At 45.6% G+C, this 18,538-nt stretch overlaps 1 protein-coding gene across 1 annotated transcript in view; it reads left to right on the forward strand.

Moving 5' to 3' along the window:
- Positions 1-2,734: 2,734 nt before the first annotated feature.
- HMOX2 (heme oxygenase 2) overlaps positions 2,735-18,538 on the forward strand; it is a 29,094-nt gene continuing 13,290 nt past the window's right edge. Inside the window, exon 1 of the mRNA XM_032397686.1 lies at positions 2,735-2,856. The gene's annotated coding sequence lies outside the window, so the exon portion shown is untranslated. The remainder of the gene's footprint in view (positions 2,857-18,538) is intronic.

Genomic DNA, 18,538 nt, shown 5'->3' on the forward strand with positions numbered 1-18,538 from the left:
ATGAAGATTTCATCTATGTGTTTATCTTGCATAAATCTTTTGCAGTCTCCACCACATCCTGTTATGTTATGTCTCTATGCTGAGACTGTAACGTTTGCCTGGGTAGGACTCACCACGTTAGATAGATAGGGCTAATCCTTACTCATTCCTTAAGATTCCACATAGCCATCACCTCCTCCAGGAAGCGCTTCCCGGACCCCTAAGCTAGGCTAACTATTCCTATTCTATTCCCATCTCTATCCCACTGGTAAAATTGTCTACCATAGTAGGAGGGCTTCCTGAGATCTGGCCTATGTCATGTTTCTCTCTGTATCTCTTCCTTCTGGCACCATATCCAGCACTTACTAGGAACTCAATTAATACCTACTAAATGGAACCCAAGTGCATAGTAGTGTGTTAAAGGATGAGGGTTTTCTTCAATTACATAAGGATAAAGCACAAAACCCAATGTCTCAAGGTCTCCACTTTAAGGAAATAAATCCAAACCACAAGGCATGTAGTAGGACCAGCTGCAGAGTTTGCAAGGCCTGGTGCAAAATGAAAATGCAGGACTCCCTGTTCAAAAATTATCAAGAATTTCAAGAAAGCAACAGCAGAGCATTAAACCAAGTGTGAAGTCCTTCTCACAGAGGGACCCCGTGCAAATGCTGGGGTTACAAGCCCAGGAAGCCAGCCCTGGTGCCCAGGTTTAATTGAGTAGCATCCCAGGGACACAAGGAACTCAAGGGACACAAGGAACTCCACGCCTTTTGGCCTTCCAACCTACAGCTTGGAAATCAGTGCAGGCAATGAGTGGCAGAATGGCATCTCTGCCCCTGGGCTTCTGGTCATTGGTGCTGGTGCCAGGGGTTCTGTCTGGAAGTGGGTAGGTATTGACAGCCTGGGCAAAGGTCTTGTCTGTTGAAGCCCCACCCAGCCCACGACACCACAGTGGTCCCCTGAGGCCTGAGGAGAAAGATTTGGCTACTGACTGGTGTGCTCAGCTATGACTCCGCACTTCCTGTGGGACTTTATATCTGACGGAAGACTTCCTCCAAAGCTCTTGCCAGTTCACCAAGCTCAGTGACTTGTGGTAGTAATGATAACGGCGGGGCGGGGGGGTGGGAGACACCCTTCTCTGAGCTCCTCTGATGTGTCAGATAAGCTCCACATTATCTCATTTGAATTTTATTTATGTGATCTCTACGCCCAATGTGGGGCTCAAACTCAGGAAATCAAGCCAGGCGCCCCCCCCCCACATTATCTCATCTAAACCCTCAAAGCAACCCCTCTTCAATCAGTGTCACTGGATTTAATTCAATTTTATGTGTATGTATTTGTGGCAGGGACAGTACAGTGTGATTTCCAATTATTACTTTTTAAAAATTCATTTTTTTAAATTTGGTTTTGACAGCCAAGTAACGTATAATGCATTTATGCATCTCGTAAAAACATTTAAATAGTACAGATAAAGCACAAGCAAGTGACCCTTGACCTCCCTCTGACATTCTAGTCTGTAAACTTTCTTGGCCTTTGCATGCATTTAGATATCTAAACGTGAACATGTGGAAAGAACATTTTTGTAGTTAAAAAATAAAAGGGATCATACTGAATATATTTTCCCCCAAATTTTATTTGACATATAGAAAATTTGAAATAACTATATAGTGAACAACCATACATATACTTACCACCTGGATTCCACAGTTAACATTTTGCTATATTTATCAGACACCTATTATCCATCAACTATCTTATTTTTTGATATGTTTCAAGTAAATTGCAGACATCAGTGCCCTTCATTCTTAAACACTTCACATACACAATAGAGTTCAATACTTTTTAGGTTAAACTTACACACTGTCAAATGTATTTTTGTATTTTCCTACATCTTGCTTTTCCCTTGTGCTTAACCATCCTCCCTAAGGTGGCGTCTGCCCTTCCTTTTTCATTTTTTAAAGATTTTATGTATTTATTTGACAGAGAGATAGCACAAGTAGGCAGAGCGACAGGCAGAGGGAGATGGAGAAGCAGGATCCCTGCTGAGCAAGGAGCCCAATGCGGGGGCTCTTTCCCAGGACCCTGGGATCATTATCTGAGCTGAAGGCAGAGGCTTCACCGGCTGAGCCACCCAGGCGCCCCTGCCCTTCCTTTTTTAACGGAAGCACAACTCCGTTGAATAGATGTGCCCCTGTCAACCCCCACCCCATCCTCCTTTAATGGACGTTTAGGTTGTTTCAAGATTTTCACCCAAATGACGTACGCATCCCCTTACGTGTTGCAATGACCTTCCTTGCTTATGCCTCTTTGGGTTCTTGCACGCCTTGTTCTACGAAAGCTACCGAGAAGTGGAATTGAGCAAAGTGAAGGCCCATTCTTAATTCTAACAGATCTCGCTAAATTGTCCCCGCTTCCCCTGTAACTCCCACGAACACGGCACGTTCCGCACACCTTTGTCAACACCGGACAATACGGGTCATTTAATCTGCAGCCAGCTCCAAGGGTAAGGAAATGACGGGAAGCCAGTGCGGCTGGAACAGAAAGGGCAGGTGGAGCCCAGCGCAAGAGGAACCCGGACAGGCGGTGACACGGGGCACGGAGAGCGCGTAGCCCCGAGGCACCCTCATTAACACCTGCTCTTGTTAACCCGCTCTCTCGGGAGCGCCCAGACTCCCCTACCGCCAGGTGCCCCGCGGGAGGCGCCGCGTGCCCGCCGCAGGGGCGTGTCCGCCGCAGGCTCCGCCCCCGCGGCGTGCGCGCGTCGGGCCGCCCTTGCACCGCCCGCTCGGCTGCGGCGGCCGCGGCACTTCAGGGAGTCGCTGACTGAGGCGCGGACTCGGCGACGGACGGACGGACGGCCGAGCGGACCAGAGGCCGGTGAGTGGCCCGCGCCCTCCGCGGCCCTCCTCTGGGCTCCTCGGCGAGTCCGGCCGGCCCGGGCCTTCGAGACCTGGGCCGGACCGGCGGCGGCACTCTGCGGCCCCGGCGCCGGCCTGAGGGAGACGCGGCGGGCCGGGGCGGGGGGCGGCCGGAAACGGGGTGAGCGCGGATGGGGCCGAGTTGAGGGTCCCCGCTTCCTACGCGCCGCTTCGGCGGGCCGGCCAGGCCCGAGCGGCCGGTCCGCGTTGGGCCCCATTGGGCCCAGCCCCTCGCGGCGTCACGAGTGTGCAGGGCGAGGTGACCCCGGGGGCGCCGCGTGCCGTCTTGGCGTTCCCGGAGGGGGTTGCAGCCTCCGACGGCCGTGAGCCCACCGGGACCCCCGCCTGTCCCCGGGCGCCCGAGGTCTGTGCCCCGCGTGGCGGCTGCTGCGGGCTCTGCGCTTCCTCCTGACTCACCTCAGTCGGAAGGGCGCTTTGAGTCACTGTCATGACTTCATGAGTGACCCGCGGCCGCCGGGGCGCAGACCGGTCGGGAGGGACCGACGCCCGGGGCGGCCGGTTAGTCCGGGCGGGGAGTTTACCAATCACCTCGTCGGCGCACTGCTGTAGGTGTATTAATTGCCCTGGGTCTCCAGGAGCGCCTTGCACAGTCTTTCTATGCTCAAGGCCTGTCTGTGTCATGGGATTTATGTGGATTCTTGATGAACCGCTTGTTGTGGCCTGTAGCAGTTCATGTTCATGGCTCTATGAACCAGACAAGGCGGCCTGTGATTGGGGGGTCGGGGGGAACACCGTATAATGCTCTGCAGTTCACTGTCAGCCCCTTCCAAAAGCCTGTGAGTTGATAGGTTTTTCCCCTTATAAAATGGAATTAATGATGAGACGCGGGTTCAATGACTTCACCTGCATCCCACAACGGAGAAGTCACCACAGATGGTTTTGATTCTAGTCGTCTGCCTACAGATCGGATGATCTTTCCTAAACAGTGTCTTAGAGATTGGAAACGGGTTATGTCGTTTAAGCTCTCTTTTCGCTCTCCCGGGAAACTGTCTTCCAAGTAGAAGGAACAGGAGCTTACTGGTTTTGTGTATTTGAATTTCTGGTATGACATTAGCTGGTGTGTTCTGATTAAAATTTTAACTCCCATATTTAAAAATTTTAGTTTTTCTTTTTGCAAGGAGTGGGTTAAGGAATACACTTTAGTAATATGTGCTTTATTCTGTAGGTTTTTCTTTTCTTTTTTCAAGAAACATCACAAGCTTACCAGAAGCTCACAGCTCACTTGGGTATTTGCAGATTTACTTGGTGGAATTGGAAACACTTTTAAATACAGCACCTAAGCCAAAACACTTGTGAGAGTGTGGGAATTAAAGGGGCCTTGGAAACGCTCACTGAGTAATCCCATCTAACTGGGGATGCGAGGAGGAAAATCTTCGGGTTCTCTTATTGTCTGGTTTGATTCGCTTTTTTCTTCTGCTTGGGCCAATAAGGTGAGATGCTGTGAGTCACCAGAGTCAGGTGTATGAGCTACTCTAGAAATGACAATGCCAAATGAAAAGATGAGTTACAGAAAGTATTCATTGCCCTTAGCTCACGCCTTACTGAGTTTGTTGAAATGCAAAATTGGACAGCTGGGGCCTTTGAGCTACCTTGATTTTTTCTTTTTTTTTGGTTTTCTTTTAATAGCTTACTCTCTTCGTAGGACAGTTGGACTGCATCAGTATTGTATCAAAAAGAGTATCACTCCTTCAGGAGAAAGATATTTTTGAAAATTGGAATTGTGGGGTCACCTGGGTGGCTCATTCGGTTAAGTGTCTGCCTTCAGTTAAGGTCATGATCCCGGAGTCCTGGGATTGAGCCTCATGGTCTGCTTCTCCCTCTGCACCCCCCTCTGCTTTCTCAAATAAAAAAACAAAACAAAACAAAAAAACAACTGGAAATGTGTATTTATTGTAAAGTTGAGAATTCAGTTTGTTAACTCCTTGGTGGAAAAAAAAAAAGATGAAAAATTTGGACTGTAAGTTACCTCCTGCTATGTTCTTGGCCACAGTTAACTGAAAAGTTGTAAATAGACATTTAATGCAATCTTTTGTTCTTACAGTAATCAGTGAGAGAATTAAGAGCTCTGGATTACATCTTTTGTGTTCAACGCAATAAGGGTTATATGCTTTTTAACTAAATTTATTATATCTGTTAAGTTTGCAAAAACATAGATGAAAGCTCTTTTGTTGTAACTTGAATGATTTCTCAGGATATTTTTGCAGTACTGAGAAGCCATGCCATTTATGATTAATTCTTGGGAGGAAGGGAGGGAGAGGAAGGGACAGAGAAAAGTAGGAGGGGGAATCTTTAATTGGAACAGTTACTGTAACTGCTTGTAACGAGGTTTTCTTAAAATTTTTTAATATTTTGGGCGCCTGGGTGGCTCAGTTGGTTAAGCGACTGCCTTCGGCTCGGGTCATGATCCCAGGGTCCTGGGATCAAGTCCCGCATCGGGCTCCCTGCTCAGCAGGGAGTCTGCTTCTCCCTCTGACCCTCCCCCCTTTCATGCTCTCTCTCTGTCTCATTCTCTCTCAAATAAATAAATAAAATCTTAAGAAAAAAAAAGAAAATTTAAAAAAATAAAATTTTTTAATATTTTAATTTTTTAAATTTTTAAAATTTTTTATTTTATTTATTTTTAAAGATTTTATTTGACAGAGAGAGCACAAGCAGAGGGACAGAGAGGGAGAAGCAGGCTCCCCGCTGAGCAAGAAGCCCGATGTGGGGCTCCATCCCAGGACCATGGGAACATGACCTGGGCCGAAGGCAGCTGCTTAACAGACTGAGCCACCCAGGTGTCCCAATATTTTAATTTTTTAAAAAGATTTTATTTATTTATTTGACAGAAACAAAGCGAGAGAAGGAACATAAACAAGGGGAGTGGGAGAGGGAGAAGCAGGCTTCCCGCTGAGCAGGGAGCCGGATGCGTGGCTCTCATCCCAAGACCCTGGGATCATGACCAGAGCCAAAGGTAGACGCTTAACGACTGAGCCACCCAGGCGCCCTCTTTTATTTTTTTTTAAATACTGGAAGATATTTTACTCTGGTGACCATTCAGGTGTTCTGTAATATTGTTCACTGTATGGTTTACTTCTCTACATTGACTCTGTTTATTTACCATAATATATTATCTCCCATTGTAGTACACATTTTATTTTATTTTATTTTTTTAAAGATTTTATTTATTTATTTGACAGACACACAGCGAGAGAGGGAACACAAGCAGGGGGAGTGGGAGAGGGAGAAGCAGGCTTCCCGCTGAGCAGGGAGCCCGATGTGGGGCTCGATCCCAGGACCCTGGGATCATGACCTGAGCCGAAGGCAGCCACTCAACGACTGAGCCACCCAGGCACCCCTGTATTACACATTTTAAAGCCAACTAATGAAGGCAGCTGCGGCCCTCAGAAATTTCATTTTTAAATTTCTAATAAATTTGACACACAGTTCTGACATACAGCAGCCCATAACTGATGGTCTGGTTTAGCAACATTACATATAATTATGAATATGCAGTTACATTTATATAGATTGCAAGAAATCTTGCATTTCTGAATGACCATTGTCTTTCCATTTAAGAAATAACACTGGTTTTTGGAGCTCACTACAGATAAGGTAAAGGTGTATAGCTATTGTAAAAGGAATCCATTAACAAACAGCCCATCAAAGAACTTGCAATCATGGGGGACTGAAATGGAGCCAGGAACTCTTTCTGGGTTGTCATATCAACACATTTATATTCAGACCTCACAAGGCAATATTCTGAACTCTTAACTAGGCATTTCAAAACAGCAATTAAATTCCTAAGGCTCTTATGTGAACAGGTTTTTTCTCTTGCTTTGATGTAATTTTCAAAGGCTTTTAGCAAACATGCATTTCTCTGTGTGATAGATTTCTTTAAGCAAATACTGTAATAGTAATCCAAGGGCTGACTAGTCTATTTATGGAATAGGAATTACGTCAGTGCGTGTATTCTTGCTGTTCAGTGATGGGATGTTGAGGAATTTTCTGTCTTCAGATGTGTGCTTGAATATCTCGCTCAGTGAAAGTCTGCAGATAGACTTTTTGTTTGTACTTCAAAGTGATTGAATTGTTGGGGCGCCTGACTGGCTCAGTTGGTAGAGCATGCAACTCTTGATCTTGGGGGGTCATGAGTTCCAGGCCCATGTTGGGCATAGAGTTCACTTAAAAAAAAAAAAGTTGGGCGCCTGGGTGGCTCAGTTGGTTAAGCGACTGCCTTCGGCTCAGGTCATGATCCTGGAGTCCCGCATCGGGCTCCCTGCTCGGCAGGGAGTCTGCTTCTCCCTCTGACCCTCCCGACCCTCCCCACTCTCATGCTCTCTCTCTCTGTCTCTCTCTCTCAAATAAATAAATAAAATCTTAAAAAAAAAAAACTGAATCCTTAAGTACAAGATTAAGCTGATTAGTCAATTTGTAACCATTTTTTTTCATTCACAGCTATTCAACATTAGACAGTTTTGTTTTACTTGTCTGTGTATCTAAATACATACTCATTTATAATAGAGTGAAATATAAATGGTTGGTTTCTCCCAAAAAAGGAAGTTGTGATGGTATATTTTTGACCATGAGAAAAACATTTAAGCCCTTTGAGCTAGTTTCTGTATTTGAAGAATGGGGTTAATACTTAATGAGGTTGGGGTGCCTGGGTGGCTCAGTCGTTAAGCGTCTGCCTTCGGCTCAGGTCACGATCCTGGGGTCCTGGGACCGAGCCCCACATCAGGCTCCCTGCTCGGTGGGAAGCCTGCTTCTTCCTCTCCCACTCCCCCTGCTTGTGTTCCCTCTCTTGCTGTATCTCTCTTTGTCAAATAAATAAATAAAATCTTTAAAAAAAATACTTAATGAGGTTAAGGTTAGCACCTTAAAAGACCTTTAGTGCCTTGAATGGTGTTTATAGATCTAAGACAGGGGTTTTCAAACCTTTCTATTTGGGTAAGTTTGGGATTGGGCCAGGGAATCTGTGTTTTTAAGGTTTCCCGTGTGATTCTTGTTTAGGGCCCCCTGTCTGAAGCACAAGCTGGACCAAAGTGGGAGTGGACGGACAAGAGGGTAGAGAAGTCAGTGACTAGGGTACATGGGGGAGTGGACAGCAGAAGAGGAAAGAAAGGGGTAATTGTTGCATGGCAGTGACTGCTGTCAGCTTGTACACCAGAGGCCGAGCAAGCAGATGGTCTCTTCTCTCTGCTTAGGGGAAAAAAATTAATTTTGTCACATGAATAGATTTGTTTCTTTCCCAGGAGTATCATAGGCCTAATTATTGCCATAGTTCTCAGTAACTTTAAAAGGGCTTTGGAGAATAATGGCATAACAGAGACAGGTGTCTTGCACCCTGCTTGTCTGACTTTTTCTAAATACTCCCAGCTTCCTGCCTTTCTCCTGATGAGCTCCCTTAGTCTCAGAAGACTCAAGTTTCACTGTTTTGTGTTCAACACCACAATTATCTGAGGGCTGTGGGAAGGCACTAGAGTGATTTAAACAATCTGCCATCATGCTTTTAGCTAACCTAGTTGATTGGCCTTCTTCATCAGTTGCTATGATGGTCATATTTTCTATGCCAAACACTGGGACCCATAGTCTGAGCATACAAGTGTACTAAAGGAATTGATGGGACAGGATATTTGATTTGAATCAGAACTGTCTTGGAAAATGTGGAACATAAGGCTCAATCTTTAGACTGTTGCCTGTACTGTACAATTAATATTTATACAAGGCACTAAAGGTCTTTTTTATTTCTCTCTCTGTCTCTGTCTTGATTGAAAGGTGCTTAAAGTCCAAAACAGGGTCTTAGGCCTCTTTGTAGTCATAGAGCCCATGAGCATTATAAATGCTTGTTGGTGATGCTATGGCATGTCACGTGTCCAAGTGTAGCCATCCTCTTCCTTAGTTACTGGATCTGCTCTTCTCTCTGGCAAGACCATTACACACTGCTGCAGAGGAACTGTTGTCATGAGGAATTATTTCCAGGGCAGTCTGGAGGAGGGCACACAGGTGAAGGGAAAGAATTGGTGAGCAAAACTGTGTGTGGGTTGGGAAAGGAGTCTAGGTAGTATTAGAACGCAGATGTAGTGGGGGCGCCTGGGTGGCTCAGTCGTTAAGCGTCTGCCTTCAGCTCAGGTCATGATCCCAGGGTCCTGGGATCGAGCCCCGCATCGGGCTCCCTGCTCAGTGGGAAGCCTGCTTCTCCCTCTCCCACTCCCCATGCTTGTGTTCCCTCTCTCGCTGTGTCTCTCTCTGTCAAATAAATAAATAAAATCTTTAAAAAAAAAAAAAAACACGCAGATGTAGTGAAGTGTCGACCTTTACTACCTTGGTTTTCTTTGGAAGGCAAGGGCAGAGTCAGGCTTTCTCTTTGTTTAGTAATAGCAGGTATCCCACTAATTAGGAAATAACTTTTTAATTTTTTATATTAAAAAAAATTTTTTTTTAAGATTTATTTATTTGACAGAGGGAGAGTTAGCAAGAGCAAGAACACAAGCAGGGGGAGTGGGAGAGGGAGAAGCAGGCTTCCCGCCGAGCAGGGCGCCCGATGTGGGGCTCGATCCCAGGACCCTGGGATCATGACCTGAGCCGAAGGCAGACATTTAATGCCTGAGCCATCCAGGCGCCCCAGATTTTTAAATTTTTTAAGTAATCTCTACACCCAATATGGGGCTCAAACTTACAACCCTGAGGGATGCCTGGGTACCTCAGTTGGTTAAGCATCTGCCTTCAGCTCAGGTTATGATCTGGGATCCTGGGATCAAGTCCAGCATGTCAGGCTCCTTGTACAGCAGAGAGCCTGCTTCTCCCTTTGCCTGCTCTGCCTGCTGCTGCTTCTGCTGTGCACGCTCGCTCTCTCGCTCTCGCTTGCTCGCTCGCTCGCTCTCTCTCTCTCTCTGACAAATAAAATCTTTAGGGGGAAAAAAACCTTACAACCCCGAGATCAAGGGTTGCATGTTCCACTGACTGAGCCATCCAGGTACCCCCTAGAAAATAACTTCTAAAACACTCCATTCCTATACCACACACTTTTTTTTTTTTTTTGACAGCTACAGCGAAATTTCCAAGTGTGTGTCTTCAGTGTCATATTTGTCTTGCTCTCTGTGTTTGCAAAATCATACTAGAGGACCCAGAAGGAGAAGAGTGGAGTGACTAGCTGCTGTAGGTTATTCTTTTTTGCCTTTGCATTTGGCTTTTCTAGGGCATATTGTCCAGTTTTAAAGTTAACGTTCAAGTGCAAATGCCTAAAAGTAGAAGGGCAAAGAAGCAGTGATATCTGCGTATTAGGCAGTATGTATTGCCTCTGTGGTGTGCGGAGTATTGGCACTGAGGGGGTGTGCAAAACAACAACAAACCCAGCACAGTCCTTGTTCACATGGAGTTGGCTGTCACCTTGGGGAAACTCGAAACAGTAAAATTGCTTTGTAAGGTTTATGATTGTCGTTCCGACACAGTATTTTGGGAGGTCAGCGAAGTGAAGTGCCGAGAAACAGAAAAGACTGAAGAACTTGAACTGAACCCATTGGGGTTAGGTGAAAGAATATTAAAAGAAGGCAGCCAAAGAAAGGGGGAAGCCCTCTTTAATCAGTACTCAGGGTCTCACTGAAAACATACTCCAATGAGAATGTCTCTTATAAAGAGACTTTGCTGGAATGAGGATTCTTAACCTGAATTCTGGGTCTGTGGGTAAACTTTAGGGGCCTGTGGATGCTCTGGAATGTCACTGGCAACATTTTTTATATGTAATTATCCTGGAGAGAGAGTCTACAGCTGTCATCTGATTCTCAAAAGGGATTTGCAACCAAAAAAAGGTTAATGATTATATTCTGTTCTGGCAAATACCCTTCCCTACCCATCTTCAGAAGTGCATGTCTCTGAATTTCTGTCTTCAGATGAGGAAGTATTTGAGTGGAAGATTAGAGACAAACCATAGAATTCCTTTGTAAACAAACAGCCTTTCACCAAACACCGTCATGGGATATGCACGAGTGCTCATGCAAAGGACAGTGTGTTCCCACAGAAGTTGTGGTCTAATCTTTCAGGAACAGGGCAGGTAATGCACCCTCCCTTACTGGTGTGGTTAAGGCTCTAGGTCTGCCCTCAGGGACCTTAGAATCAAGTGTAGTGGATACAGAATTAGAGCTAAGTAAGAGTGTTGGGGATGGGGTGAATTGAGGACACAGAAACCACAGGTTTTTTGGAAGGTCAGGACATTTTCAAGAAGCTTCTGGACTATTGGAAACAAGGTGTGAAAGAGTATAGGGAGCCCTAGTGCAGCAGCCAGAAAGCCCTGGGCAGGTCCACAAACAGTGGCTAATCCAGGACCAGTTTCTTTCTGTTGCTTGGAAGCACTAGCCTAAGAGACTGCCCTAGAACCACTGTCACTTAGCACATGCAGCAGGAAATGGAAGCCATCTGTTTCAAAGCAAATGACCTAGCTTCCCTAGACCGCAGCCCGCAAACTAGGCTGAGCTCAGAGTTCCTAAGGATGCTGGAGGAGCTGAGCTCCTGAGTACCTGGCCTGGCTTTATTTTCCATTTATTTTTTTAAATTAAGTAAGCTTTACACCCACCATGGGTCTTGAACTCAAGACCCTGAGAATCAAGAGTCACATGCTCTACCTACTGAGCCAGTCCTGTGCCCCCTGCCACCACTTTAACTGTGGATGCTCCACTCACTGTATTTGCTTTATGTATTGGCCTTTTGTGTAGGGTTTGGTTTAGAAAAAGGGTTGAGGGGCGCCTGGGTGGCTCAGTTGGTTGAGCGTCTGGTCATGATCTCAGGGTTGTGGTACTGAGCCCCGCATGGAGCTCTGTGCTCAGTGCAGAGTCGGCTTGGGATTCTCTCCCTTCCTCCCTCTCTGCCCCTCTCTCTTGCTCTTGTGTGTGTGTGTGTGTGTGCACATGCTCTCTCTCAAATAAATTAAAATCTTAAAAAAAAGTGGGGGGGCTGAGATACCTCACAGAACCCTGGAGTACATGGTTCCCTGCCTTTCTTTGCCTATAAGTTGTTGAATATTTGCCCTCCCCACCTTGTCTACCTTCTTTTTTCCTAAAGTTATTCATTCATTATTGCCTAATCATGTCCTTAGGCAACAGTAGATGTTCTGGGCTATTTGAATTTTTTCTTGATAATGATTAATAGAGACAATGATGTTTGACCAGTTCTTGGGAACTTTTGGGAATTATAGGCACCCACTTCATGTATCTTTAATTCATGTAGTTTGTGGGGGCTGCCCATGGAAAAGGAAGTTATTCAGTTTTACAGTGGCAAACTGTTGTTTCTTTGTTTTCTTTCAGTAAGTTGTGATCACTGTAGCATTTTTGCTTTTTCCCCTGGTAATATGATAATCTTATTCCTTGGTGTATTTCCTCCAAAATGTGCTTAGAGACAGGATATGGGCTTGTTAGGAGGTTCTACAGCTGTTGCTTGGGTTTACCCCTTCCCTAGAGTAACAAACATGAAAATGCTGCTGTGTATCCCTTCTCTCTAAAGCCAGCTGGAGGAACAAAGGGTTTTTACAGTGGTAGATATCAGGAAGTGTCAGGTGGTTTGTGCTTGCCTGGGGTGAAGGAATGCCCGCAAGCATTTGTTACCTTGACTATTAATTTTGCCAATCCATTTTTTTAAAAAGAAAGCCCCGGGGCGGGGGGCGGGGGGGGGGAGGATGCCATAAGGCAGTGTTCTGCTTCCAATGAGGCTTTCACAGTCCCTGAAACCAATACAATGCAACATTTCTTCTTCAAATATGAAACTGTTAGTTGAGCACAACGCATCACATGTTTGGTTCTCCGACATGGCCAATCTCATCCCTCACCCCCATCAGTAGAAATTTCTGTAGTAAAAATGCTTACTCATTAGCCAGCCATTTTTCTTATTTTGGGGATTCTTTTTTTTTATTTTTTTGAAGTAGGCTCCACACCTAATGTGGGGCTTGAACTCAGGACCCTGAGATCAAGAGTTGCATGCTCTACTAACTGAGCCAGCCAGGCACCCCTCTGGGACTCATTTTTGTCATCTGCTCTTTGAGAATACCTTAATTTTGAGAATACCTCAAATTCTGGAAATCATTCATTGACTCAGCAAACCCTGATTGGGTGCCCTGTGTTGGGCAGTAGGAGAAAAAGGTAAATGAGCAATAATCTGGAATGTAAATAAATAAATACTAAAAAATAAATACTGTAATGGGATACGAGTGCTATAATAGATCATAAAAGTCTTGTTTAGGTAACTCTTAATATAATATCAGGCCTCCAAGATCATCAAGCTCATTGTTTTCTATACCTTATTTTTAGAAGTAGCACAACCCCATTTTTGAAGGAAGAGTAGCAAGGAATAGGGGAGCTGCTCTGGCTGAAACAGTTGGGGGAAGCCCACAGTTTTTCCTGCTCTTCGTCATGTTAAATACCATCCTTCCTGCACCTTACTGAGGAATGCCTCTCATTTTATTTATTTATTTTTAATTTTATTTATTTGAGAGAGAGAGCATGGATGGGGGAGGGGCAGAGGGAGAGGGAGAAGCAGGCTCCCTGATGAGCAGGAATCCCCATGTGGGGCTTGATCCCAGGACCCCAGGATCATGACCTGAGCTGAAGGCAGATGCTTAACCGGTTGAGCCACCCTGGCGCCTGCCTCTCATTTTATAAATGAAGATGTTGGAATTTCCGGAAAGTCCTATAATACAGCTAGCCAGTGCAGGCCTTGTAATAAAACTTAGTTCTCCTGATTTTTAGCCTGCTTGTCAGTCATGCACCAGACTGATAAATGATCATTAGATTTCTTCCAGTATTTTGTTCCATTCCACAAAGAAGTCAGTACTGTCAGGGGCTTTACCTCTACCTGGCTTTGTTACTGAGCTTGAAGCTTTAAAGGTTTTGCCTCCTAGTGATCCAAATACAAATCAGTCCTATTCCCAGGAAGGTACTGTGACCCCTTTCATTGTCATCTGTGGGCAGTGCCAAGTTGCCCTATCTAGTAACAGCCTCTTCTGTTTTCTGGTGTAAATTCAGTTTCCCCAGAAATCTCTGTAAAGGATATTTGATAAAGGTGTGACAAACAGTATGAAGCATAGTGCCAAAATCTCATCTTGTCTCTGTAAACTGATGAAGGGATAAGAAGGGTATTAGATGCATGTCCTTTCTTGAATGATGTTAGTGCTGCTTCTGAGATTCAAGCAGGGTTTCTCAACCTTGGTGCTATTGACATTTTGGGCTGGATAATGGTTTGTGGTGGTGGTGGGTCTGTGAGTGCACGTGTGTATGTGTGTGCATACCTGCACTTGCGTTTGTGCTTTCTGTGCATTGCAGGGTGTTGAGCAGCATCCCTGGCCTCTACCCACTAGATACCAGTTGAATGGCCCACCCCCCAGTTGTGACAACCAAACATGTCTCCAGACATTGCCAGATAACCTATGGGGGCAGGTGTGTGCCAGAATGGTCCCCAGCTGACAACCATTGATTGGGTTGGGGATTGAGTGTCATGAGATATAAGTGCAAATCAGATTTATCACAAAGTCAAGTAAATTTTTCAGTTACCTAAACCTTTATTTATAGTGATGAGCTAATCTAAAGAAACAAAACAACATGCCCTGTCCTCCATCCTGATCATAGCATGAAGGGGACCTTCATCTAACTCATGTTCAGTGTCCCTGAAAGAGTTTGAACTTAGGTGATCATCTTCCTTTAGATCCTTTGCAAAATTTATTTTGTTAGAAATTCCAAGATTTTTCTATTCCTTTCTTGGTATCTGGTGTTATCAGAATGAAAACAGAGGTTCTTCACGGTGAGCCTTCAACACAAAGTGTGGGACCCCAGTACAGATTTGATGTTGCCTGTAAGGGTTTTCATTGAGACAAGGGTATTTCCATTTCTTGTCTAAAAGTATATGGGGAGTTGCCTGGGCGGCTCAGTCAGTTAAGTGTCTGCCTTTGGCTCAGGTCATGATCCCAGGGTCCTGCTCAACGGGGAGCCTGCTTCTCCCTCTGCTTGCCACTCCCCCTGCTTGTGCACTTGCTTACTCTCTCTCTCGGACAAAATAAATAAAATCTAAAGAAAAATAAAATAAAAATAAAAGTATATGAGAACATTCGTTAACTTCAAACTTTAAGGGACACTTTCTTCAATTAACATTATACAATATGTTGAGGTTCTATAAGTTATCTCATTAAATTCTCATATCTACCTTGCAGAGTTGTTACTACTATCCTTACAGGTGAAGAAACTGAGATTCTGAGAAGTAGCCGGTCCAAGGCCACCCAACTGGTGTGTGACAGAACCAAGCTTTGTTCTCAGTTGTGCCTGACTAGAGCTTGGGCCTTAACCACTTCCCTGCTTTTCCTTTTGGCTTGTGTGGCCAGTGGATTCTTTCTTGGCTGAGCTCAGTTCAAGTAACATTTGTTGGGTGCCTGCCACAGGTCATCCATGCAGTGCAGCCGTTGCCTCGCCTCCTCCCGTGTCACATCAGCATATCAGCATTGTGTTGTGCAGAAAGGACTTGTATGCATATGCTTGCTATTAGACTGCTCTGTGCCCCTGACCCCTCTACCAGTGGAGGTAGGGCTCACTGGGAAAGCTGAACTCCTTACTCTGAGACAAAGTCCCAATAGCTGCTGTTGCTGGTCCTCTGCTGCCATAGACAAAGCTTTTGTAGGATGGAGTCAGCCTCTTGGAGTTACCGGTTCTGAGGCCGGGCTTGTTTCCTTGCCCCCACTCCACTCACCCACCCCTTCCCCCCTGCTGTCAGAATCTAGGCAGTCATTGTGAAAAAGCCTGGGAATAATACCTAACTCTGTAGGCCTGTGGGAACATGTTAAGATCCCTTACAGGTCCAAAGTGAGATATAGGAACCACCTTGTTAAATTGACCAGTACCTTGGCCTGTGGAGTTCCTAACCTTACATGAAGTTTATGTTGACATACTTCATATCCATTGCACTACTGTTCCCAAGTTAGACATATATTTTTAGTAGGCAAAGATGGGACCGAATAGATTTTTTTTTTTTTTTAAAGATTTTATTTATTTAGTTGAAAGAGACAGAGATAGCGAGAGCAGGAACACAAGCAGGGGGCGTGGGAGAGGGAGAAACAGGCTTCCTGCCGGGAAGGGAGCCCGATGTGGGACTCGATCCCAGGACCCTGGGATCATGACCTGAGCCGAAGGCAGACGCTTAACGACTGAGCCACCCAGGCACCCCCGAATAGATTTTTTTTAAAGATTTATTTATGAGGCGGGGAGGGGCAGAGGGAGAGAGTCTCCAGGCAGATTCCCTGCTGAGGGTGGAGCCAGAAGCGGGGCTCCATCCCACGACCCATGAGATCACAACCTGAGCTGAAACCAAGAGTCCAGTGCTTAACCGACTGAGCCACCCGGGCACCCCAGGACTGAATAGATTTTAAACACTCAGCACATGGAGAACATGCTTTTAGATTCTTGAAACCAGATCTTCTATTTCTCTGTAGTTACTATGGTGATAGATGCTATAGAGATGTGCAGATCCTATTGTGACCTCTCCTTGGTGCAGGGATGCCGTGAGTCTCTGGCTTCATTGTCCACCAAGGCCTGGCAGATCTGGCTGCTTCCCTTCATGCACTGAGTGGTAGAGGTGCTGTCCTCGCCTCTGGGACCAGCTATCTCCAGCCTTGGCCTGCCCTGCTAGTCAACAAAAGCAGGACTCGCCAGGGAACAATCTTCTTGGGTTGCCGTGTAATCTGAGCAAGTGAAGGTGAGTGTTGTGGGATGGGCAGCACCAGCTTCTGAAGCTTCAAATGGGAGGCTGAGCATTTACTTCTCAGAAATCATAGGATTGAGCTAACTTTCATACTAAAAAACAAATGGCACTCAGTGGTTTAGAAAACCCTTCCATTGCACACGTAAATGCAGTGTAGTATAGCCTCATTTTCCATTTTGCTAGTATTCTGTGGTGACATCATACTAATTGCACGTGCATGTTAGCTGGGACACAGGAGGAATGAGCTTGAATTCAGGAAGGACTTGGTCCCAACTCCATTATTAACTTTCTAAGTGACCTTGGCCATATTACTTAAATCTCTGAATCTTCATTTCTTCCCGGTCATTGGGACACTGCTTGAAAGTGACTTAGCCTGGTGTGCCCAGGTCTGTTAAGAGTTCAGTCTGGCGCTCTTCCTCTCTACCATCCTCCCAGGGTGGATTCGAGGACCTTCTGTTCTTACAGGGGTGCTGCTGAGCCTCTGTTGAGTCTCTTTGTGGAGAGGAAAGCACCTGGGAGCCGATAGCACCTCATTTTCCAAAATGAAGATTCCACAGAAGCATCCTAATTAGCCACTCTCCTTCCACCCCCAAATGCTGTTCGTAGTCATCGTATTTATGAGAGAAGCTGAAGCCACATGTGACAACTGTTACACCTGAGCGAAAGGGAATAATGGGGGCGCCTGGGTGGCTCAGTTGGTTAAGCGACTGCCTTCGGCTCAGGTCATGATCCTGGAGTCCTGGGATCGAGTCCCACATCGGGCTCCCAGCTCGGCAGGAAGCCTGCTTCTCCCTTTCCCACTCCCCCTGCTTGTGTTCCCTCTCTCGCTGTCTCTCTCTCTCTCTGTCAAATAAATAAATAAAATCTTTAAAAAAAAAAAAAAGGGAATAATGACTCCGCTTAAGGCACAGGACATGTTTGCAGGATTGTTCCAAAGTTGGAATAATTTTCACTTGATGGTACCTAGGGGTGACTCATGGTCATGTCGGCATTTCCTCTATTAAAACCAGCCCCTTGGGCGCCTGAGTGGCTCAGTTCGTTAAGCGACTGCCTTCGGCTCAGGTCATGATCCTGGAGTCCTGGGATCGAGTCCCGCATCGGGCTCCCTGCTCGGCGGGGAGTCTGCTTCTCCCTCTGACCCTCCTCCCTCTCATGCTCTCTGTCTCTCATTCTCTCTCTCTCAAATAAATAAATAAAATCTTAAAAAAAAAATAAATAAATAAAAAAAATAAAACCAGCCCCTTGTGGGATGTCTGGTGCCTAGGCTTTATTCTTATAAAATGTGGTCCTATCCATTTTAGAATTCAGTCAGGGCTTCAGCCCCCACCCCAGGTGCTTCTCATGGGAAAGTCTTCCTCTTCTCAGCCCTGAGTCCTGGTCCTCTCGTATGAGGTGGGGTGACGCTCAGGGAACAGGAGAGTCTCATACTTATTTCATTCATAGTAGGAAGTCTTTTTACCAGGACTTCTCTTTGGCAGCAGCAACAGTAGACTCTTGGCCCCTACTCTGAGCTCTTTTCAGTGCTTCAGGTTTCATCCCCAATGTCTGCTTTTGAATGCTTGCTCAGTTGTATTTTAACACGCTGGAGATGAGTACACCCCCGTCCCCGGTAAAAAGAGAGCTTGCCCAAGAAGTTTTGGACTTCCTGAGCGGTCAGTTTTTGAGGTTACTAAGAGGCTAGTGCCTTTGGACTAGTAGTTGTTTTGTTTTCGGGTTGCTTATTGTGCAGATGTGCAAATGTGTGCTTAGTAAATCTGATGCAAGAGTTTTGTGTCCCTGGAGCCTATACTTTCCCAGGATTCCTTGTCTGAAACTCGCTCTTTATCAAGAGGTTAATAATCATCCAGTCAGTGAACTGTGGGATTGAATTCACCCAGTGATTAAAATGAAAGGGATGAAGGTTTTAAGATTTCCTAAGG

Source organism: Phoca vitulina, unplaced genomic scaffold (assembly GCF_004348235.1).
Source record: "Phoca vitulina isolate PV1807 unplaced genomic scaffold, GSC_HSeal_1.0 scaffold102, whole genome shotgun sequence".
Lineage (NCBI taxonomy): Eukaryota > Metazoa > Chordata > Mammalia > Carnivora > Phocidae > Phoca > Phoca vitulina.